This window comes from Sinohyriopsis cumingii, chromosome 15 (genome assembly GCF_028554795.1).
Source record: "Sinohyriopsis cumingii isolate HCF-2022 chromosome 15, ASM2855479v2, whole genome shotgun sequence".
NCBI classification, from domain to species: domain Eukaryota; kingdom Metazoa; phylum Mollusca; class Bivalvia; order Unionida; family Unionidae; genus Sinohyriopsis; species Sinohyriopsis cumingii.
The window spans coordinates 6,053,835-6,077,928 of NC_142975.1; the positions used below are offsets into that span (position 1 = coordinate 6,053,835).

A 24,094-nucleotide genomic window follows, 5' to 3' on the forward strand; every position below is an offset into this window, starting at 1 on the left:
TCACTTTAGGATAACAATATAACTGAATAAATTATTAGTGATTGGTCCTAATCACAATAGTGCTAGATCGATTGCACAATTCCGGCTCCAGTTGGACTCTTTAGACGTATTCGCTTTAAGCAAAAAAAATGGTCTGAGGTACCTGATCTTTTGTATCCAGTTCTGGATGCCAACGGAAAGGAGACAGTAACTGTGATCGATGCAATACGAGATTTGAAAAGCAGCAGTAGGCAGTACTTGTTAAATCTATAAAGAAATGCAAATAACCACGTTCGTCAGAGATAATAAGTAGGTTTTGATTGGATCCCACGGGAACATTGAATCCTTGACACAAAGAAGTATCGGCAATTTATTCTGATCGACAGAACTGATTGAATGAACAACTACTATACATACCGTTTCAGAAACTCGGCCAGCATCACTAATAGAGTGAATATAAGGGAGTTCCGCACTAATTTTACATAAAACGTTTGCACATATTCACACATAGACCATAAATTGGATATAGACAAAACTACAGATGTGTTTTTTGTATGACAGCGTAGGAATATGTCAAAGACGTCAGCCTGAGACGTATGTTTCAACGCAGAATCAAACGAGTTCCTTATTTCGACTAAGAACAAACGACTTTTGTGATTTGTATTTATTACTAATCCCCTTTTTATTTATACATTCTGTCCAATTTTTTTAAGATCTTTGAAAATAATGATTTTGGCCTTTTGGCTTTTTATGAAAGATATTGTATAAATCACCACACAAAAAAAAACTCATCATGTGCACCGCTCCGATGGCCTAGTGGTTAGCGCGTCCACTTCGGATGCGGGAGGTCGCGTGTTTGAACCCTGGCTGAGTCATACCAAAAACGTGTTAAAAATGTTACTAACAGCTGCCTCGCTAGTGTTAGGACTGGTCGGCCTGGTGTCAGGATAATATGACTGGGTGGGTGGGACATCATGCTACATGTCTGCGGCATGATGCCCCAGTGCTAGACATCAATATAAACTGCCACACTGCATAGCAATATGACGGAAATTTGTTTAAAAATACGTTACAAATCCAAATTGCATGCACACACATACAAACACACACATGCACACGCACACACAAACATATACTCCCTACGTTGGACTAGTTAAATACTGTCCAGTTGCGTCATGGGCATTGCGGATATGGCAATTCACTCATTACCTCTGAATTTTTAACGATGCTTTATGGAGGATATGAACGGATTTAAACTGCAGTCACGGACAATTGTAATTTTCCTTGCTTCTCAAATGGAACATAGGTTTTGGACAAGTAAGTGATCCTTTTCTTACACCCTACATACTGAATATATGCGCTCAACTTCCAAGAAAATGTAAGGGTAAACTTCAGGCTAACCTTTTACTACAGGAAATTATTGATGCATTGAAATTAAAGGTGCTTTTTAAACATATAGTTTAAGAAAACAAATATTCGTTATGTTTCTAACATGCGGAATTGATTTAATTGACTATTTTCAACAAGAAAATTCCAAACAATATTGTTTTGTTTTTCTTGTCTTTATTTTGTCTTGAGCAGTCGGAATAATTTAAAATGTAAACAAACATACACTCGCATGTATGCGCCCCAATGGTGATAAAGTCTCAAAGACATTGTAACATGATGTAATTTTTCTATATTTACGTCAGTTAAAACTGATACTGCTCTGTGATGCGTCCATCTTTATGTTGCAAATGTTTGTCAGTTTTATCTGAAGATTTACTAATTAGATTCCTCATTAATATTAATAGACGGGAGCTTCAACCTTCTTTGTTAGCGATTCAGTCTGTTTTGCCCGTGTACTTGCGGGGGTGGGGTGGGGTGGGGTAGAGTGTTTTTACAACATATTTACTTTGATCTCTTTTATCATGGTGCATATTATCTTTGGCTGGATGGGCTTGTCTTTCTGGGCATTGTGGAGAGGTATCTGCCTTTATCAATTTTGCTTCCAGCTTTTACTCAGAACTTTATAGCTAGGATTATGTTACGTACCCTTAAAAGCTTAGGCATGCGTATACTGTTCAAATTTAACGGTGTTCTTAATTTTTAATTTTAAAAGCTTTCTTTAAAATTCATTCCACAAGATAAAAATACTCAACTGTTGCTTCTCTACTTTCAAGGAAAACAAACTGCTTCTGACAAACCAGTTTTATTAAACTTAAAATATAGGCCAAATATATATTTAATAAAGGTTTGCTTTTAGAACTCTTGATAACTAGTTCCTCATTCTTTTCCGCAATCAACGATTATCCCGACAAATAGGATGCCGTCATATTTGTATTCGCCTCACATAGGTAAGCAGTAATAGTCCGCACCGCGACAGTGTTAAGTTCGTTCCCGTTTTGTGACAAGTTGTCACCTGGTTAAAAGTAACTAAAAGTTTGGGTAGATCTGAGTAAGTTTAGGGATAATTTGAATAGAATCGCAATTCATATTTAAAGTGCATTTCTTAGCAATTTCGCGGTTTAAATTTTAACGCTGCGTAAAGAATCAGTAAACATTATGGGTAGGCTGTACCGTTATGACAACCTTTTGAATTGTTTCCCCATGTGCATAACTTACCTGAACTCATTGTTATTTAATAACTAATTTAACGTCGTTGTTCTGTGTCGGACTTTGTTTTCGACAATTGCAGAACTTGATTGCAACAGGGAATCCTGTGACCAATTCTATCCGCATAAGCATCACAGCTATGTCTATTAATCATGTGACCATTCTATCGGCATAACCGTCAAAGCTATGTCTATTAATCATGTGACCATTATGGCAGCATAACCGTCACAGATATGTCTATTATTCATGTGACCATTATATCAGCATAATCGTCTCAGCTATAGCTATTAATGCTATTCTCATAGCACGGACTACAGAGGCGAATGTTTGATATCAATCGATCAAATGGGCCAACTATCTTAATCCCATTTGGTATGTATTTCCATTCACTTAGCGCATTTATTTCAATGCACAATATGAAACTTAGTGTTTGTGTATCTTTCTTTCATTAGCCACGTTTCGACAAGTATATCAAAGCTGAATCTTGTTTATTCGTACATAACAATAAGTTAGCATCATTTTTAGACGCGGTCATATAAATGTACCGATATCTGATTTCACACAACACTGATGCCCCGGTGTGTTGGTTTACTAATCCTTTTGTCTGGATGCACCCAAAACATATACGGTTCGGAACCTTTTTTTGTCACGTATTTACTTGTCAAACATTTGGCGGGTGATTCATTCCTGAAGAAGGTGTTTATTTCTCAGAAATGTTTCGAAGTCGGCCCTTTTGTTAGGTGCTCGTATGTAAACTGACTGATTTGCTTCAGCTCACTGGAAGTGCGCGTCGCCCTGGAAAAGGTTTAAGTAAAACCAAACGTATCCGATACGAATATGCAACCGGTATCAGGGTCCCTAAAGTAAAAAATCTGATGACGAATATTCGTTCACCCAAACTCCCGTTTTGACAAATGATTTGTTGTTTTCTTGCTTTATTTAATTTGAAGAGTTTGATTAAACAATGTTCTATTGCATTTCCTTTCCAGTAAAGTATAACTATGGCGTATTACCATGCATAGACGAGAATACAAAACATTTGATCACACAATAGTTGTTAACAAAATTGTGCGTGCCAAGAGGTAGGGCGTGACGTCTGATGTTAATGGTACCCAGTTCATGATTGTTGGTGAAGTTGTATCATGCAATCAGAAATATAAACAAACAAACAAACAAACAAACAAATAAAATAAACCAACAAAAAACAAAGCCCAAAAAGTAAACACGTTTTATTACATCCAGACTCAGTTGACAAACACCCCAAATTGACGTCAAGGAATCCCCCGATACTAGACATAAATACACTCCACGCAAGTCTACACTGCATTATTAATCACTAAATTATCACAACGTAGATCTGATTTTAATAAATCTAAGGCACAGATGGATTAATACAAACTATTAATCACTGAACAGGGCCATTGATTGTGACCAGTACTAATGTAGCGACAATAAGCAATTACGGTACAATGATCACAATGTCCCTTGAGTCACTTCGATGAATAAAACCACGACATATTTATTATTCCCTGGATTGTATGCAGTAACAATTATATGTGGAAGAGATATAGGTTAATATAATCAATTTTAGTGATGACTTGAAGCTAAAAGTTAGCCATTACATTGATATAAAAAGAGACAAAATGGGGAAAATATAACTAACGAAAGAATACAGAACACAATTTCCCTCGATTTTCATTAGTTTGTAAAGTATAGCGTCTAACCCAATTCAATATATAGAAAAACGTTTTTTTTTTCATTACCCTTACGTGAACTATTTGTTACCTTATTTTAGTCTAATCTCAATATCGAAATTCTTTGTTCCTAACTCAGATTCAGCATAAAAGTCGCTTTTTAAATGTAAATATGTTGAAAAATGTAGCTTTTCTGTATCAGAGAAAATTATTGAACTCTCATCATATGTTTTTTTTTTAAACTGTCTGCAGCCTAACTTTATTTGATATAAAACTCATTTGTTTTCTTCAAAAGTTTTCTTGACGATGCTATTTATCTAAAGCCCAGGTGGTTAGAGTTATAATCAGTTAATATTTACTAAACAGATTCTATCTTTGACTATTCCGATGTAGCATGCTGGTTTCTTGACATGAAACTTCTACACAGCATCTTAGGTAAGATATTGACATATAACAAGACTGACAGCGACATATAACAAGACTGACAGCGACATATAACAAGACTGACAGCGACATGTAACAAGACTGACAATGATATATAACGAGACTGTCTATGTCAAATGACGAGACTAACTTTGATATATGACTGGATCAACAACGATATATAACGTGAATGACAACGAAATATAAAGAGACTGACGACAAATGCTGATATTGACAGTGACATATAACAAGACTGATAACGACATGTAACGAGACAGAAAACGAATATAGCAAGTGAATCTATTTAATACTATGTGTTAGAAATGATGTTATATTTATCGGTGATTCCTTCCCATTTCAAGAAAATACGCATTGCAAACGATTAGGATCTAAATTGTTTCTTTCTTCTGTATCTACATTGTGGTTCGATTCAATCCAATTAGGTTACAGCAGCTTAATATGAACAAACTGCATGAATTGATTACAACTTAAACTGGAACTGTAAGTGTCATAGCAATTACGAATTGATTACAGAACAGGTACTGACTTTGTGCTCTTGTATTTTGTAGGTAGATTTCTGGCCTATAGATGGTCAGAATGAAATAATTATGGATACCAAGGCACTCTAACGTACACATTTGGTTCGTTCGATTCAAATAGAGACGCTTTCGTCCGTTCGAACATGTGCGTCTAAAGTACGCATTGAAATTGGAACGTTTCATTACATATCCAGTGTAAAACTGATAAAAGAATCTGATAACGCATTCTCTTACTTAATACACCACTGCTAATGATCGCCACATAGGTCAACTAGTACTAAAAGGCATTCCAAAGGTAAATCGTTTTAAAAACTCATTAATTCTCTTGTAAACAAATCGCGTTGAGTTCATCTTGTTTATATACTTTATAACGTGTAATAGAATCGTACGATAAAATAGATTAATCTATCATAAGTTAAATTTAATTTTCGGAACTTTACTTTGATGTCAACATGAATTATTATTTTGAAATTTTGCTGATGGAAAATAGGGGTAAAACACAACTATTCCACTTATAAGAACATAAAGTATGTAATGGAAGAGAACAACTATTGACTCCAGAAATCAGCAAATTACGTGATAATCTGGATGTAAATAGTGATCAAATATTTGCAAGAAAGTGAAATAATGGATGTAAGAAAGTGAAAAATCATGACTTAAGGAAATAAATAAAGGATAAGTAAACTAATTCCGAAATAAATCCCTGTTGATGTCACAGTAATATCCAAATAAGATGTAGCCAAGGAAACGGATAGGTTGCGAGAAGAATTATGCAAAAAATAGAAGTAAATATTTTTGTGGTACGTGACCGTCGTGCACAATGTGGAGTCCCAAAATTAAACGATAGTGAAGGGTATCAGTCAGAGTTTTAGTTACACATTCTAGGGTTCTAAAAGGGTCAATAAGATGCCAACTAATAAGGGTTCTTATTCCGATGGTTACACATCGGAGATTTGTAAAATTTGGTTTTGGAAAGACATTGTAAACATTCTTTTAGTCATATCAACAAACTATGGATATCTTTATTGTGGAAGTTAGTCAACATAAAAGACTGTTGATATCAGTATTCATTAAAGACTGTTGATATCAGTATTCATAAAAGACTGTTGATATCAATATTCATAAAAGACTGTTGATATCAGTATTCATAAAAGACTGTTGATATCAGTATTCATTGAAGACTGTCGATATCAGTATTCATTAAAGACTGTTGATATCAATATGCATTGAAGACTGTTGATATCAGTATTCATTAAAGACTGTTGATATCAGTATTCATTAAAGACTGTTGATATCAGTATTCATTGAAGACTGTTGATATCATGATTCATAAAAGACTGTTGATATCAATATTCATAAAAGACTTGATATCAGTATTCATTAAAGACTGTTGATATCAGTATTCATTAAAGACTGTTGATATCAGTATTCATTAAAGACTGTTGATATCAGTATTCATTGAAGACTGTTGATATCAGGATTCATAAAAGACTGTTGATATCAATATTCATAAAAGACTGTTGATATCAATATTCATAAAAGACTGTTGATATCAGTAGTCATTAAAGACTGTTGATATCAGTATTCATTAAAGACTGTTGATATCAGTATTCATTGAAGACTGTTGATATCAGGATTCATAAAAGACTGTTGATATCAATATTCATAAAAGACTGTTGATATCAGTATTCATTAAAGACTGTTGATATCAATATTCATAAAAGACTGTTGATATCAGTAGTCATTAAAGACTGTTGATATCAGTATTCATTGAAGACTGTTGATATCAGTATTCATTAAAGACTGTTGATATCAATATTCATAAAAGACTGTTGATATCAGGATTCATAAAAGACTGTTGATATCAATATTCATAAAAGACTGTTGTTATCAGTATTCATTAAAGACTGTTGATATCAGTATTCATAAAAGACTGTTGTTATCAGTATTCATAAAAGACTGTTGTTATCAGTATTCATTAAAGACTGTTGATATCAGTATTCATAAAAGACTGTTGTTATCAGTATTCATTGAAGACTGTTGATATCATGATTCATTGAAGACTGTTGATATCAATATTCATAAAAGACTGTTGTTATCAGTATTCATAAAAGACTGTTGTTATCAGTATTCATTAAAGACTGTTGATATCAGTATTCATTAAAGACTGTTGTTATCAGTATTCATTGAAGACTGTTGATATCATGATTCATTGAAGACTGTTGATATCAATATTCATAAAAGACTGTTGTTATCAGTATTCATAAAAGGCCTAAAACGAAACTGTATTATTTGTTAACGTATCATTCAAATATTCATCATCGTATATCGCAAAAATCTCTATTACCTAAACTGTGAAATCAAACTGGTTTTCTGTTGGAAGAGATATAGGAGAAATATCAGAGCTTCGTAAAATGTGATGAGCACAGTACGGAAAACTACAATTATTCCAACTTTGCAATTATTAGATTTTGAAACAGTATAAAATTCCTTGACTCCGTGGCATAGTCTTTTCGTTCACAGAGTTTTACAATTAATCAGTTTGGGTGATTAACTAGAACTTAAAATTTTTCTGCAAATATTACGTTTTGTGTTGTAGATGGGCACTGTTCAAGATGGTTCAATGCAAATTGTGGATGTTGTTTTGACAAGATCTCTCTCTCTTTCTTTGTGTCGCAGTAATGGCACATGCTATAGGGTACAGCAGGAAACCAAACGTTTTTAAAATAAACAATAAGAAGTATCCTCCAGTGTGCAGATGATACATTCCTTATAATGGAATTCACCCAGTGTGCAGATGATACATTCCTTATAATGGAATTCACCCAGTGTGCAGATGATACATTCCTTATAATGGAATTCACCCAGTGTGCAGATTATACATTCCTTATAATGGAATTCACCAAAATTAGTAAAACCTGCTTTATTATTTGTCACGTTTTCTGAATTGTGTAAAAATACTAACTTTCATGGAAAATATTTCTTGAGTTTGCCGCAAAACGAATGTTACACGTAATCAAGGTCATTTCACATTATTGGAGATAATTGTATCTACCTGAAAGAACGGTTGAAATTAAAAATTACTTAAAATTTAGAGATATTAGGAAATTGTTTTGTGCAATGGTCTAAAATAAATCTAACATATTTTTGGAAAATAATTAGTATTGAAATAAACAATCATTAACGATGTCAAAATCTAATCTTTTTTCGTCTTTACCACTTTTCGATTACAAATATTAAATGAGCTTACATCAATATTTCTTACGTTTGTAAGGAATGCGTCAAACTACAGAATTAGTGGGAACACACTTTTGAAAGATCATTCCTAATATGAACCAACCATTGCTTATACTTTATGCTGTAAACAGTTAAATGGATTAGACGTTTTTAAGTTCAGAAAGTTTTTGAACTTCTTAAAAAATTAATAACCAGACTACTACAATTTACAAAGTTTGATGTGGGCGTTACCGAAATGAATATGCATAGATTAAATTCTGTATGCTGTGTGTTTAACTTGGATCGTTTTACTGTAAAATATTCACATCATGTATGAGTGGCAAACGTATATTTATTAAAAAGTTTGAGATAGGCATATTCATTATAAATGATTGTACGGATAACAACATTTGTATTCGTTATAAACGATTGTATGGATAACAACATTTGTATTCATTATAAATGATTTTATGGATAACAACAGTGGTATTTATTATAAATGATTGTATCGATAACAACATTTGTATTCATTATAAATGATTTTATGGATAACAACAGTGGTATTTATTATAAATGATTGTATCGATAACAACATTTGTATTCATTATAAACGATTTTATGGATACCAACAGCGGTATTCATTATACATGATTGTATCGATAACAACATTTGTATTCATTATAAATGATTTTATGGATAACAACAGCGGTATTCATTATAAATGATTGTATCGATAACAACATTTGTATTCATTATAAATGATTTTATGGATAACAATAGCGGTATGCATTATAAATGATTGTATCGATAACAACATTTGTATCCATTATAAATGATTTTATGGATAACAACAGCGGTATTCATTATAAATGATTGTATCGATAACAACATTTGTATTCATTATAAATGATTTTATGGATAACAACAGCGGTATTCATTATAAATGATTGTATCGATAACAACATTTGTATTCATTATAAATGATTTTATGGATAACAACAGTGGTATTTATTATAAATGATTTTATGGATAACAACAGTGGTATTTATTATAAATGGTTGTATCGATAACAACATCTGTATTCATTATAAATGATTTTATGGATAACAACAGTGGTATTTATTATTAATGATTGTATCGATAACAACATTTGTATTCATTATAAATGATTTTATGGATAACAACAGTGGTATTTATTATAAATGATTGTATCGATAACAACATTTGTATTCATTATAAACGATTTTATGGATAACACCAGTGGTATTCATTATAACGATTGTATCGATAACAACATTTGTATTCATTATAAACGATTGTATGGATAACAACAGTGGTATTCATTATAACGATTGCATGGATAACAACAGTGGTATTCATTATAACGATTGTATGTATAACAACTATGAATGTCTATCTTATCAACATTTCACAGAAGCATTATATAATGGAATAAACATGGATGACAAATATCTTTCTTGAACAGTTAAAAAATTATAAAGAAATGTTAGAACACGCCAATTACAAACTAAGAGAAATATCAGAACATGGAAATTACAAACTGATAGAGAAATGTTTGAACACGCCAATTATAAACTAATCGAGAAGTGCTAGAACACGCTAATTACAAACTGATAAAGAATTGTCCGAATACGTCAATTACATACTGATGAAAAATGCAAGATCACGCAAATTACAAACTGATAGAGAAATGATCTAACACGCAATTTCAAAAGCTGATAAAGAAATGCTAAAAAACGCAAGGTATTAACTTACAGAGACACTTAGCTCACGCAAATTACAAAGTGAATGAGAAATATTAATAGATACCAATTACAAGGTTATAGAGAAATTTTATAACACTCCAATTACGAATTTACAGACAAATAATAGAACACGGAAATTACAAACTGACATAGAAATGTTATAACACATCAAGTATAAAATTGATCGAGAAGTGCTAGAACATGGTAATTACAAACTGATGGAAAACTGTATGAACACTCCAATTAGAAACTCATAGAGAAATGCTAGAACACGCCAATTACAAATTGATAAAGAAAATGTTAGCACACATAATTTAAAACTGATAGAGAAATGATAGTACAGAGAAATTACAAACTGACATAAATGTTAGAACACACCAATTACAAAATGACCGAAATTTTAGTACAAACCTACTAAAATTGATAGAGAAATGTTAGTACAAACCAATTAGAAATAGAGAAATGTTAGAACACACCAGTTATAGACTAACAGAAATGTTAGTACACACCAATTAAAACTGATAGTGAAATATTAGTACACATCAGTTACAAACTAAGAGATAAATGGTAGATCAAACCAATAAAAGACTAACAGAAATGACAGCACACACCAATTACAAACTGATAAAAGAAAATATTATTACATGCCAATTACAAAGACAGAGAAATGTCAGTACACACCAATTACCGAGAAATGCCAGTGCACACCAATTACAAACTGACAGACAAATGGTTGCATACGCCAATTACAAATTGACAGAGAAATGTTAGATATTATATATATTCGAAATCATATTTAAATAACTTCTTATGAAAAATAAAGGACGTAGACATCTTTATTTTTTTATGGCTGTTAAAGATGAAAGAATTTCCCTCTTCACCCTGAAAATGGGAACATAAATTTTATTTAAAAAAGCTACAAACTTTCTTTAGATTAACTTTATTCCTACCATGTCAACCAATTTTCCATAGATTCATAATTGACCATCACAGACACATTAGTCGACAAGTACATTTATAGTAAAATTAATATTTCCGACGATAATAAATGTTCTTTTATGTAAAACAACTCATAAAAGCTTCAGCATGTATATTTTATGATTTTGTCTAGTCTCATTTCGGAAAGTCATTTATAGGTGGATATACCATTTTGTCTAGTCTCATTTCGGAAAGTCATTTATAGGTGGATATACCATTTTGTCTAGTCTCATTTCGGAAAGTCATTTATAGGTGGATATACCATTTTGTCTAGTCTCATTTCGGAAAGTCATTATAGGTGGATATACCATTTTGTCTAGTCTCATTTCGGAAAGTCATTTATAGGTGGACATACCATTCAAGGCATATACGTAACTTAAATTTAATGACTGATATTTGGAACATTAGAGTCAAGAAATGCAGACTTTACTTTAAATTTCACCTTGTTATGTGTGAAACAACAATACTTAGGTATAAAGTAGACCAACATCATTTATATATTATCATGTTAACTTTAGGTACCTTCAAATTATTAAACATAAAAACGGATTGCTTTCAAAAACTGTAAGTGGAATAAATTAGGTGAAGATGAAATTTATATTTAAATTAGTATTAAATCCCAAGTCTTAGAAGATGCTGCGTTTCATTGTGTTAGTCCATATTTTGTATCCATTCCCCATTATTCAAGTAGAAGAATTGTTTTATGCTTATTATTTCTCATGTATTTATTAAGTGAAAAAATAATCGTTATACAACATCTTTCTTTTTGTACGACTGTCCTTGATTGATGGGTCTCGGATCCAGGACTAGCCTGTAATGGGGATAAAGAAAATATCCCACAACTCCAATCCCTCATCCACCCTAAAAAGCAACAAAGCTTAGTTTAAAAAATTCGTATTCCTTTCTCTTAGTAATCTATTAGTTAAAATTACATAACGTCAGATGGTCATTGAGTTAACGCAGACACTTAGACACATGGAATATACTGGTCGTATTAACGTGCATTACATATTGAATTTCTTCTTCTAGACTGCCTAGTCCAAAAGCTCCAAAACGTTAAAAAATAATGAGTGAAAGTTAAAGTACTCAATTCCGTTACCTTTACCTTAAGAGTTATAAAAAATCATACCACGTACCGTGTCCAACATTTCTCGGAAATCGTCTTCATCGACACTGAATCTGCAGCTAAGAGCGCTTGAAAGACGAGGTGGTTATTCTTTGTGTCAAGGACAACTCTAGATTCCCATGTATGAATAATGGCAGCGGAGATCAACTACACATCAGTGCGCTGGTTAGAATTGCTAAATAATTTCCAGAATCACGCTATCTGACGGACATGTCGGTATAATTATTAATATCAGGCTTTCACCCCAGCTGACTGGTATACAATATTAACGTTTAAAATAATTGGATCGATTTTCCGTTCTAGTTAAGAGGATGGCTCAAAGCATACAATGTTGCGCATTTATGGATATAACCCATATTTTAAATTTGTACAAAGCTTTAACTGGTGTTTTTTGTTTATCAGCCTGTTATTTCATTATGTAGTATTTCGAATAACTGATACATACAAGTCCACCTTTAACGTCGGAAAAAGTTTACCGGCTTAGAAGCAAAATGCAAGCTAAGTTGTTTTCTTTTACGTGGCATGTTTTGTTGTTTTATTTTTAAGGAAGAACCTTCAATAATTAGGATAGAAGTCAAATGATAAAGATTAGTAATCTTCAAAGCACGTCCAGAGTAGGACATAGCAGATGTTTACCCTGTTCATCTGCCAAAAATATTGAATTAAGTAAGTGTGAAGAATGTACAATTTTGGAAAATGAAAAAGGTGACATTTTAATAATAAAATGTTTCGTGAATAATATATGCTGGTAGATTTCTTTGTGTGATGCTAAAAATAAACGCCCATATGTCTTACGAAAATGTTCTTATTGAAATATTGTGCTATCGTATTACTGGGTAAATAATTGAATTATTGTGTTATCGTATCATTGGGTCAATAATTGAAATATTGGTCTATCGTATCATTATATCAATGATTGATAGCGTGGGTACGTGGGAAAGCCTGCCAGTAGCTTCTCGTGGGTCGGTGGTTCTTTCCTGGGTATTCCAGTGTTCTTCCTCCACCAGTTATACTGGCCGCCATGTATAGCCTATCTTGTGCTGAAAAATGGCGTTAAACCCTAGAATAACAACAACAACAATATCAATGATTGAAATATTGTTATGTCGTATCTTTTGATCAATAATTGAAATATTGGTCTATTGTATCATTGGGTCAATAATATAAATATAGGTCTATCGTATCATTGGGTCAATAATTGAAATATTGTTATGTCGTATCTTCGGATCAATGATGTACTGGTGTATCAGCATATTTTCTTATACTGTTTTCAAGATAGTTTTATATTCAAGTCATATTAGACAGAAATGAGTAAAGACGACAACCTTGAATTTATTGAAAACTTTTCTTGTGTAATTATTAGAGTAGAAGTCAAGACTGACGTATCAGTGAGTGTTGCCTTAGTAAAAGCATTGTTTCATGGAATCTGGAATATAGGATTAATATGGTTATTTATAAATGTGTATTTTACTAAATAATTGTTTTCACTGTGTGCTTGATAATGGAGACATTAAACAAAATCATAAATATAGCTAGAAAATATGAGACAGCTCCGCCAAATGGTGTTATGCTCTGTCGAGGTGCCACGTGTAATAAAATTTAACACGTGCATGGCTGGAGTGAATAGATTTACCAAATGGCTTGATCTTTAAAAAATATGGCTTAAAACTGTTAATAATACGTTTATATAACTCTAAAACTTTGAACTCAGAAAACGATGGATATGTGAGAAAAAGGAAAGCGCGAGGAAACAAGTACAATAACTGAGGAAGAAATGTTAAATTTGTACCAGAACTGATTCAGAAAAGAAACGAAAATGTCCAAATATCCGGAAAGGTGCTTCAAAATGGCAAAATTATTTGATTATTGTACGATATATTTATTCCGTGTGGCTTCATGTCTTGAAGACTGATAGTAAAAGAGTCCTTTTAAATATCATTATTTCCGTCATTGATACCATATTAATATCTCTTGACAGGGAACAACGTGACCATCAAGTTTATCAATTAACTGTATGAGATGCATAGCAAGGTTCCAGGGCATTAAATTTATTTCCAGTTGGCTATTTTAACAAGTTATCAATGCTGTTGTTTTTACTCGATGTCTAAGATTTGTACTGTGTGATGCAATAATCATTTTATGTAGTCAATACTCGCTTTGATATATATATATATAATTACATGTTATTGTAATGTAATTTTGTTTACTGGACGTATTTTTTTCCCTCAGAATTAAGTTCAGTTCTGTTTGAGCTGGGTATTTTATTTCATTGATAAACACCTAATAACAGAAACAATGTAAATAGTTTCTGACCTTGATTCAGAACCAGTGACAGTTTTGGTAAACAACTTTTTTTCTTTTTTTCTTTTATTCTTTCTCAGAGTAAGAATTGTTAAGTTAAGTCAAGGCCATACCTGGACGACGTGATAATTATCATGTAACAAACTTATATTCCTTCTGAAAAGAGTAAGTATTGACCCCCATCCGGCATTTGCTTTGCGTTTTAGTTAGTCTTATAACTCATCTTATGATAATAATGTAGTCAGTCGTGCCTTACCATTTGAAAAGTCAAGTTGTTTTGTGTTGTGTCCAGTTTGGGCTAATTATTTATTATAGAAGTACATTAAACTAGCGATAACATCTTTAAAAATAATTGTATACACTTTGAACCCGAATGCATTGTGTCAATTGCGTCATGACCGTTTCGTAGTGCTTTAATGTGTAAATTCAAATAATAATATATTTATCAGTATTTCAATGAACACACCAGCGATTTCGAATAAAAAATTTATATTATGCTTTAACGAAGAAAATTGAAACATAGTATTTGATTAAAATGATGGATAACCTTGACCAGCAGATTAATATTTAGTGTATGTCCATATCTTATGACGGTGTCATTTTCTTAAAGGTATTTAGTCCCGCGTCAATTGTCTTCTACTTTTCTTCAATCCATAAAGGTAATATTCATCTTGCAAGCTCTTTTCAAAACAACTATATTCTTCAAAGTGAATCAGCAGTATTATTTATGAGTTATAAACTCTTGTTCCTTTTATCAGCAAAATTCCATTAAAGGTAAGTAAAAGACCCCCGAGGCTCTGGAAAATAATTTCAACGAAATACATCTCAGAGATAAAATAATAAAATTAAAAACATTATAAGCAATATGTCATTTTAATCATGCCATCAATGATTTTTACAAGTGATGACTTTATATTATATTTGTATTCCATATATGTCAGCAACATGTCGCTTAGCATGCCCTCTTAAAGACATTATAAATGTATTTGAGTTTGAACGTAGTTCGTAATATTACGATCCTAACTGACACCAACTTTGATCTGGCACATATAAAAACACAACATAAAATATTTCCTTTGCTAAAGGTAAAGTGGATACTGTTGTCAAGAGCATTAATACAGCCGTTAAATTGTAACAGACACTATTGTCAAGAGCATTATTCAAGTCCTTAAATTGTAACAGACACTATTGTCAAGAGCATTATTCAAGTCGTTAAAGTGTAACAGACACTATTGTCAAGAGAATTATTCAAGTCCTTAAAGTGTAACAGACACTATTGTCAAGAGCATTATTCAAGTCCTTAACGTGTAACGGACACTGTCGTCAAGAGCATTATTCAAGTCATTAAAGTGTAACGGACACTGTCGTCAAGATAATTAATCAAGTCCTTAAAGTGCAATGGATGTTGTTGTCAAAGGAATTATTCTAGCCCTTAAAGTGAAACCGATACTGTTGATAAGAGCATTAATCAAGTCCTTAAAGTGTAACGGACACTGTCGTCAAGAGAATTATTAATGTCCTTACAGTAGAATAGAAGTTGTTGGCAAGAGCATTATTCCTGCCGTTAAAGTGAAAGAGATACTGTTGTCAAGAGCATTAATCAGGTCCCTAAAGTGTAACTGACACTGTTGTCAAGAGCATTCTTTAAGTCCTTAAAGTGTAACGGACACTGTTGTCAAGAGCATTAATGAAGCTCTTAAAGTGGAATGGATGTTGTTGTCACGAGCATTAGTCAAGTCCTTAAAGTGTAACGGACACTGTTGTCAAGAGCATTAATGAAGCTCTTAAAGTGGAATGGATGTTGTTGTCACGAGCATTAGTCAAGTCCTTAAAGTGTAACGGACACTGTTGTCAAGAGCATTAATGAAGCTCTTAAAGTGGAATGGATGTTGTTGTCACGAGCATTAGTCAAGTCCTTAAAGTGTAACGGACACTTTCTTCAAGAGCATTAATCAAGCTCTTAAAGCGGAATGGATGTTGTTGTCACGAGCATTAGTCATGTCCTTAAAGTGTAACGGATACTGTTGTCACGAGCATTAGTATAGTCCTTAAAGTGTAACGGGTACCGTTGCCAAGAAGAGCATTAATCAAGTCCTTAAAGGGTAACGTATAATGATGTCAATATCAATAATCAAGTCAGTTCTCAAGAGCATTACTCAAATCGTTATAGCGTAACGAATACGATTGTCAAGAGCATTAATCATGTCCTTAAAGTGTAACGGACACGGATGTCAAGAGCATTAATCAAATCGTGTTAGTTTAACGGACACGGTTGTCAAAAGCATTAATCATGTCCTTAAAGTGTAACGAATACGATTGTCAAGAGCATTAATCACGTCCTTAAAGTGTAACGGACACGGTTGTCAAGAGCATTAATCAAATCGTGATAGTTTAACGGACACGGTTGTCAAGAGCATTAATCAAGTTGTTATAGTGCAACAGATACGGTTGTCAAGAGCATTAATCAAGTCCTTAAAGAGCTGGGAAAATACTAAGATGCAAATAAACAAATAATGGAAGAGTCGAAATTGTATAGTATTTTTCTTCTTCTTTAATTAAGCTCTATGCTATTTAATATCTTTTAGCGCGTACATGATTACAGCCGAGACTTCACATATATCATTTGGGACAAACTACAGGAAACATTAATCAATCAGATTTGTTAAGAATCATATTAGAAGTTTTGCCAAACGCAATGTGATAAAAAAAACAAAAAAATGAGTTAACTTACTTTAGTTTGATTAATCCATGTTTTTTTCATATGAAAGGCGTTTCCATTACTTCAACATTTCTATATTAACAACTAAACTTTATTAAACTTCAACCAAAATTAAATATAAGCTGTAAATTGTATAGACAGAGGCCTCAAGTAACACATATTTGCAACATAGAACAACATGTCTTGAAAAGGTAGAAGAGTGATTGTAAAATCTCGACGTTTATACCCAAATATAAGTATTGTAATTTGATTTTGTAAGGATAATATGTTGATTTATATTTGATTCCATATAATAATAAAATCTCTTGATAGAGGCACACATGTTTTAGAACAGTGGTTCCCAAACTTTTTCGGGCCACCGCCCCCTTGGTTATCCTCAATGTCCCCTACCTTACCCCGTAGAAAGCATTGTTCAGAATTAGCGCCACTTCGGCAGTACCGCCCACTTTGCTAATCACTGTTTTAGAATGCTCATGTTTGTAAAATCTGTCCATTCGTTTGATCTTAAAACATGATATATGTATATGTATGCTATCTATACATTAATTACAAGCAATCTTCACAAGTTCTGGTCTTTAAAAAAAACAACATTGCTTCTATTTAGGCATTATGAAATTTGAACTACAAGCAAGATTTACTCACATACGAAAATGAAGAGCTTTACGACGCATCTCCGAAATGAAGATTTGACAGGGGAAGTACTCAGATAAGCATCGGCAATTTTACATCATGCAAAAACACGTATGACCACACGTTTTTGAAATGATTGTGCTTATTGTTAAATTATTTCCAAGATATAAATTAGACTGGTTTCAGTAAGTCATACAAATTGAAGAAGTTTTGGGGCCAAGTGTTGGAACAAAGTTGTTGCTCTTAACATAGAAACGCGGCCGAGTTTGTTGGCGTAGGGATAATATCCTAAATTGGATAGTACATCGCCAGATTGCAGAGTCGCTTATTTAGCAGCTATGGCGCAGAGTGAAATTACGATTTGCAACAATTCTTACAGTTCTTTCCGTTTATGTTAGAGACACATTTAAAGTACACTGTAATTAACTTAACTGACTATTAAACAGTGAAAGACATATCATGACTCTGATGTGGAAGTACTTATGACTCCTACTTTTAAGAAAAACACAAGTTACAAAAGAAACACTTTCATTAAAAGTGACCGACACATTCATTTTCTTAGCATTGCCTTACTTTTGACGTGAAGTTCCTATTGGATATAAAGGTCTGTAAGTTCAACCTTTAGGTGTATTTAGTTCTAATATAAATATTAGGAAACATAATCGATTCTATGGAGTCCAGCCACTAATTCACTACAGCAGCAATGCATCTATATTTTGACAATCTACATTCACATTATCGTTTATTTGTACGCTTTTATGGAACTTGCCAAACATTATAATTTAACCTGTGAAAAGTTCAATATTTTTATTCTAATTGTTGTGTCATTTGTTAGTAAACACGTGTATTTGGCTTCAGAGATTGTCTGTTGTTCAGTAAAATGGCAATACAAGGCAGAATGGATCTAAATGATAACCCTATTCGTCAATGATTTAATCAAAAAGTTGTTACATACTACCATGAATACCCCAAAACTTGCTAAATGATACCCATGTCATTTTTAGTGCTATTGCATCTTACTTGTGTCTGTCAAAGGTACGCTAACTGTAGGTTGCAACAAGGCTGATATGATTTCAGCACTGTCTAAGCACTATCTATCACTATCTATCACTATCACTCATTTCTGGTTAGTAAAACTCACATCAATGAAATCAAATACGTTTGTAGTACAAAAACTGGATCTTAAAAGTGTCTTCTCTGCAGCTAAATGTAATATCCCTTCCGATGTAAATAGAAAGAAGGCCAACTAATATCTATTTAATAACGTTATTGTATATTAATTTATACTAATAAGATTTACAATATGTACTTTCAGCAACTTGTTTGCTTAGGCACCATATCCACAGAACCTTCAGAGCAAGAAATTTTAGCTGAATTGCTAACTCCCAAAAATGTTGACTGTAAACAAAGCTTTAACTAGAACAAGCTAGAATCTCAAAGTTTAGAATTTTATTAATTTGAGTTTATCTACAAGACATACGTGAAAATAAGTATCAAATTTAGAGTTGTAAGCTGGAGGTTTATACTTAAAAGTTTCGAGAATATGTCTCCATCCATTTTCTAAATAGTTATGCTGACTTCTAGTTTCAATGCTTCTCAAATATATTAATTATAAAGCTTTAATATGTTTCTAGGCTGCAGCGAAATTACGCCCAGTGGTGTGATGCAGCGGGTTTTTGGTTTTGGGAGATGGAGATCAATCTCTGATCGCACACACATATTATACTGTGCTGAGACTGTCATGCAGCATTAGTATTATTGTGTTAATTGTTTTATCAGTTTAACTGTAAGAGACCAACAATTAAGGAATTAAAATATTACTTATTATCTGCATATGTTATTAGGAGTTATTGGTAGTTGGTTTTCTTCTGCAAAAACAAAACTTTCTTGCTTTAACTTTGCGATTGATATAAATTGTCATTTGTAAAAGATTTAAAAAAAAATTTCGATAAGGTTTTGAGCAAATTTTCTCAGACACTGCTTAAATTAGGTAAATTTTAAGGTCAAAATTTAACTTTATATAACGTGAAATCGATACATGCAATGCATACAGCATTTTTTGTTTTGATATGGTGCACTCATAAATGCATTGTTTCTTATTTTTATTGTTTCATGAGTTATCTGCGCAAACAAAACAATGTAAATGTTTGGTTTTTTGTAATATTACAGACTGATATGTATATCTATAATTTTGGGAACATATGATATAAGATTGTTTCTTTATAACAGTGTAGTTTTTATTTATGACTATAATTTGTAGTGATCATCTATAGTCAAGATAGTCAAGTTAATGTTGTACACAGTATAAAATTCTATTTTAAGATATCAAGAGTGTAGACTGCGTATAATCTATAAATAGTTGCTGACGTAGTTGTTTACGACCATTTATGATACCATTAATAATAAATGTTTTCCCATTGTACAGGTCTGTCAGTGGGATTCTTAGAATAATTACGTTATTTCTCTTTAGATGGGTTAGGCCGCATGAATAAGTATTTTGAAATATTAGATTAAGTAGTGAGATCTGTCACATGGTTTATATTGCGACATATTGTCTTAATGAGACTGTTGAAGGTGTGTATAAGAGGAGAACAGAGTAATCCGATTCTTTCCTGTTTCTATCTTGAATTCATTCCTGTTTCTGATTCTTGTTTCACATTTTAAAATCACTTTGCAAATAGAATTAGTGTTGTGTTTAAATAATTTGCGCTGGGAGATTTGTTAGGGTTATTCATTGGCATAACAAAGTGTTCTTTGGTCTATAACATTATTCTATGAATATTGTGAATTATTCAAAGGAGTTCTGGACAATGCCATTGTGATACGTACATTCGAGGATCTGAAATCATTCAGAACATTCAATTATTTTGGACTTGAATAGAACTTTTGGAATAATTTGGATTCAGTTCATAATACTGTAAATTCCTCTTATAATTTCATTTTATAACTTTGATAATTAAAATATTCTTTTACGTTCTCCGTACTTTGATGGTTTTCCTTCTTTCTGCTACATAGTTTATGACTATAGAGTTATACTCGTAATGTATCATGAACATGATACTAAAATAAAAGAAATCGTTTACATGAATGCATATTCTCACAGGGGCTGATTTGATTTTCCGATTGATTAACGTTACTTTCTAGGAAACAATAATAGCTCTATGGCTCAAATACATACCAAACCGATTTACTTGATCAAGTTGAGGCAGCACGGAATAAACCTGGAGGGATTTTGCCTCGCGCTTCGACACGTTGCATGTAAATCATGTATTGTATTGGCCAAACGAAACTCTGAGCTGCAGATTATGTTTAAGTTTCAATCTCAAGACAAAATGGTAGTATATTTTGAACTAAGTCTGTTTAGGGGTGAGAGAATCAGTTTGAAGCATGAGCTGGCATGCGCTTTGCAGCTTGTGATCGAAAGCATGCTATACTGGTATCATGACACATATGGCTTGCTAACGTTACTTGAGCAACGTTACAAACATGAATTCTCTCCTTTAATAACAACCAGTATTACCAACTCACATGAACAACAGATTAACGTGTAACCATTTAACTATTTACAAAACCAAAACACATCTTTTCTTCAAACTAATGAGATGAGATATTCTGATATTATCCTTAGCGATTCTTTTCCAAATTGAATCTTTCATACAGTGTCCAGCAGCGATCCCAACAATGTGTAAAAACATAATGAAACATCCACAGTTATTCCAGTCCATATTTGATTTTAACATTGCATGTATCTATTTAGAAAAGGGATATCAGTGAAATCCATGAAGCTAATTGCTTGCAACGTCACAGTCAACCAGGTGTGTAAACAAAATTCTCCAAAAGGTTAAGATTATTTAAATCACAGCCACACATACCGAGCCACACATACCAAGTAAAACCAGGATGAACACTTTTATGAAAATATGCATTGGTGTAGAGAACTAGACCGAATATCTGGGCTTTTGGTTTGATGTTGTGGCCTGACAGTTCGTTTAATTTTAATTTGATCTTTCTTTGTTTTGGTAACCTTGACTATGACGAAGAGTAACAGATACATGCATTTAGTTCATCTTAACCAAGGCCATGAAAAAGCTTGAGTGGTAAATCAGTGCTGGATTACCCATTAGGCACACTAAGGGAACTAACCCCATAGGGGCACTAGAAAAAATTCAAATTAATTGTTGATGACAAAATGGAATGCATTTTATATGACCATTTTAATTTGCACGTACGAGCATTTTTATTTGGAATGATGGCAACACTGGTATTATCCCACCATTTTAGTTTTTTTAAATATTTTTTGTTATTTTAATTTTCACATTTTGTTGGAAGGGGTGGGGCATCATAATATTTTCAGTGCTTAGGGCCTTCGAAGGCCTAATCAGGCAGTGGTGATTTTCTAAGCCTATTTCTTGCCTCAAATGCCCCCAAAAATCCACCCCTGCACACTTAATGTAGCGCATACGCACTTAATAATACCTTTTTGTGATTCTTCTAATTCCAACACTTAATAAAATAAATGTATTTTCATAGCTTCCATGCAGTAACTCGTTTGTGAATGTATTATTCAATATATTGGTTTAATATATTATATAAAAGTCATATTCTATATATTATATATATGATCATCATTAAAAAATATTTTGGGGTTCCTCGACCGGGCTTTAACATTGCGAAAAATGATTGTCCGGCAGTCCATTGTGGTTGTCTCGGGTTCCATATTTTACCCCTGATATCAGAATAAATCACTGACAGTGGAACGCATTCTTGAGGACTGTAATGACTTACGACCTGTGAGACAGAAAATGCTTTACAATATAGGATCTCATTTAATCAACTGTATCAGATTAACCACACTTTTTGGGCATTTTGAGGGCATGCTTTTTATGAAACGACTTTGGACCCAATATTTCAAGGACTGTATTCGATATACTTTCAGCTAAATCTGTTACAAAGCTGTAACGTCTTTTCTTTATGTTGTTGTACAACAAGTTTCAATTCATTTTAATTGCTTTTCTTAATGATTCCCCCTTTTCTTTATTTTTTATACTTATAAACATAACTTACTTATCTGGACCTTATAGCTAGGTATGTGCTATTACAATTATCTGTCTCTGTCCATGTCTGTCTGTCTCTGTCTATCCTCTCTCTCTCTCTCTCTCTCTCTCTCTCTCTCTCTCTCTCTCTCTCTCTATATATATATATATATATATATATATATATATATATATATACACACACACACATTAGGAAAACTTTATCATATTCCGCATATCTGGTTTGTAGAAAACAGCTCTCGTGGGAATATCAAATCAGTAGATGACAGTCTACATTTGGCGAATATATAACTAGAGATGATGAAAGCTTGTGATCTGCTACTACACTAATAATTCATCAACCCATATTGCCGATATGTTTATATCAACGTAAAGATATTCCGTCTGACGAAAAATTATTCCTATTGTTTCAGGATACGATATTATTTATAACTATCGCTAAATCCTAGCCATTCATTGCTCCAGGGGTTATCAGAGCCTCCCAGGATGACTGGAAAAAGTGTTATATCAAATGGATGACAATTTCGTATTATCCTAACTTTTCTGAGCAATAGTTTTATAATTGGCCATCAAACAAATTTATGTTTTGTGCTACTTTGTTCTCTCTCTCTCTCTCTCTCTCTCTCTCTCAATAGATACCGTACATATTTTTTGCATACATATTTATTTATAATTAGCCGATAGTATAACAATGGACGTTTTAAAATTCGTTTGCTGTTATAAGTCAAGGCCCTTTATATCCCCTTGATTTTACAATGATTTTGCTTTTACGTCATTACGAGAGTTTATTATTTCGCGTGCGGTGTGACTAAGAATTTGGGTTGTAGATTTTGAATGTATATATGTAGGTACAAAATAAATGCAGAAAAGTTGCATTTCAATGTCATATGGTATGTATGACACGTAGTACAAAATGAGTGCATATGAACTACATTTCAATGTGATATGGTATGTATGACACGTAGTACAAAATGAGCGCATATGAACTACATTTCAGTGTGATATGGTATGTATGACACGTAGTACAAAATGAGCGCATATGAACTACATTTCAGTGTGATATGGTATGTATGC

General features: G+C 32.6%; 1 protein-coding gene across 7 annotated transcripts in view; it reads right to left on the reverse strand.

Annotated features, from left to right (window-relative positions):
- LOC149781212 (G protein-coupled receptor dmsr-1-like) overlaps positions 1–24,094 on the reverse strand; it is a 470,961-nt gene that overhangs the window by 118,373 nt on the left and 328,494 nt on the right. The window contains exon 1 of one of the 7 annotated variants that reach the window (XM_089935290.1): positions 143–163. The exons of the other annotated variants lie outside the window; for them this stretch is intronic. The gene's annotated coding sequence lies outside the window, so the exon portion shown is untranslated. Of the gene's footprint in view, positions 1–142; positions 164–24,094 lie in introns of those variants that run through there. 7 annotated transcript variants of the gene reach the window in all.